The 2,471-nt window shown below is 46.4% G+C and overlaps 1 long non-coding RNA gene across 1 annotated transcript; it reads left to right on the top strand.

Annotated features, from left to right (window-relative positions):
* On the top strand, positions 461 to 1,318 carry LOC110260227. The gene is made up of 2 exons (XR_002343130.1): positions 461 to 875; positions 1,040 to 1,318. It is a non-coding gene; the product is annotated as an uncharacterized LOC110260227 (long non-coding RNA).

Genomic DNA, 2,471 nt, shown 5'->3' with positions numbered 1-2,471 from the left:
GGGCCTGCAAAGCCTAAACTATTTACTAGCTGGCCCTTTGCATGCCAATTCCTGCTCTAGAAATTGGATTAAAGAGGCTCGAAGATACAAGGAGGAAGACCAATTAGGAAGCTCTTGTAGAATCTGAGCAAGAGATAAAAGTAAGAGAGGAAAGAGCTGGAAGAGAGGTTCTGCAGAAGTGTCTTTGAAAACTGGGGAGTTCCTGTTGCGCTCGGTGGAAATGAATCTATTATCCATGAGGACACAGGTTTGATCCCTGGCCTTGCTCAGCGGGTTAAGGATCCAGCGTTCCTGTGAGCTATGGTGTAGGTCGCAGATGCAGCTCGGATCTAGTGTTGCTGTGACTGTGGCATAGGCCAGCGGCTGCAGCTCCGATTTGACCCCTAGCCTGGAAACCTCTATATGCCATGTGTGTGGCCCTAAAAAGACAAAAAAAAAAAAAAAAAAAAAAAAACTGGGAAGAGCTTACAGACTTTGGGTTTCCTACTTTGGCCGTGGTGATGACTACTTCTGTCTGTAAGATTTAATAGGTTTTTTGTGGTTCTGACATCAGCTGCAACATTCTATAATTCTGGGCAGCTTTATGATAACAGCCAAGGACGATTACAGAGTCCACATGACTGACAAGCCAATGGCGTCACAAATGTGTAATGCTGGCATCCTCTGAGCAAGCCCAGTGCCGGGGCATATAAATAGAAGCCACTGGTCATCGGGAGGTATTCCTGGGGCTGAGGTCATGTTCCCTTGCACCATCATGGCAGGACCTGGCGAATGCTGGGTCCACATCTATACCCAACAAAGAACTCAGATGAGAAGAGCATGACGGACCGGAGAGGGGACCAGAAGATTGGCTGGAGAATAACACTTGTGAAAAGGTAAAGCAATTGGTTAATTATGGGTTATTCAATACTGGTAGGTAACAGGCATTGGGCATCTACTGTGCCCCAGGTGTTGCTGTAAACTCTTCATATGAATTGTTTCATTTAATCCTCACAGTCGACATTATATGGTAACTACCACTATTATCTCCATTTTACAGATGGGAATGAAGAGACCCAGAAGGGGAACTTGCCCAGGACAATACAACTCATAGGTGGAGTTCAGATTCCACTCCAGGAGATCTAGGCAAGAGCCTGTGCTTAACCCTATGCCTCACCATTCTCTGTTCCAGCCCTCAGGGAGGTGAAGGCGGAGGGTCATTTAGGAATCACCCTTAGGGCCCTTTTGTGACTTCCCTTCACAACTCCCAGAAGTAATATGTGACGTGGTCTATAAGAGAGCATTTGGTAAATAACGATCAATTCATTGTTTTCTTGAAGTCCTATGTGGCTACCAATCCTTGCTTATTGGCCTGCAATGCCACACACTTCCCCCACCACCACTACCACCAACACACACACACACACACACACACACTGCAGTCTCCTCAAGGATGAATTGGGATTTCCAATAGGCTTTTTTACAAGCTTCAGGCAACTCTCAAAGCACCCAGATCAGCCCTGTAGGCTGTGGACAGGAGGCCACCTCTACCTACACGGCTCAGGCCCTGTCCAGCTCTCCCTGAAACCATCAGGTCAACTTTTCCACTTAAAACCCAACCAAGCGTTGCGGGCATGACTTTCCACATAGGACACCGAAGTTAGACCTACTGCTGACAACAATAGTAATTATAACTGCCAAGTATAAAGTGCTATGTGCCTTCAATTTGATCCTCTCGACAACCTATGAGTTGAAGAAACTGGGTGGGGATTGTTATTTTTTTGTTATTCACAACGGAAACAGAGGGTCAAAGAGTTGAAGTTCTTGCCACAGACCCTCAGGGAAAAAAATGTCTGAGTCTATATTCATGCTCAGGACTACCTGACTCTGAAGCCCTGCCCCTAATTGCCAGACCACGGGAACTCCACACAGGAATTAATGAGAAATGTCCAAGGAGTAGATAGTTATTGATCACATGCTATGTGCCCAGTGCTGTATTAAGCCTTGAGGATGCAATAAGACAGAAATGGTCCCTGCCTAATAGAATTTAGAGCTCAATAAAGACAACTACAGAATTTATTCATTCATCCAATATTCATTGAGAGTCATTATGTCAGAGCCGGACACAATTCTAAGTGTTTGAAGATGCAACAATGAACAGAAAAGGCAAGGACGCTGTCTTCATAATGTTAGGACATTTCAAAACAGTGCAATGGAGCATTTTAAACAGGCAGTGGAAGAGTTAGGAGGGAAAACAAGAGTCTTACACTGGGCCCCAGCTGGGATGTGCTTTCCCAGCCCCCAGGGAGCCATCTAGCTGTTGGTGGGAATTCTGGGCTGCTGAGAGGGCGGTCACCCACCCAGGCAGTTCCTGGAGTCACATCCCAGGAGGGGGCCAGAGAGGGGCTGGCTGGCTTCTAACACTGGGTAGCTGATTTCCAGCTGTGCTGAATCCCTTGGGGCTCTCTAATTATTACAAAGAGTATCATGAA

This window comes from Sus scrofa, chromosome 4, assembly GCF_000003025.6.
Source record: "Sus scrofa isolate TJ Tabasco breed Duroc chromosome 4, Sscrofa11.1, whole genome shotgun sequence".
Taxonomy (NCBI): Eukaryota; Metazoa; Chordata; class Mammalia; order Artiodactyla; family Suidae; genus Sus; species Sus scrofa.
Note: the sequence above shows the minus strand (reverse complement) of the source record. Positions and strands in the feature narration are given on the sequence as shown.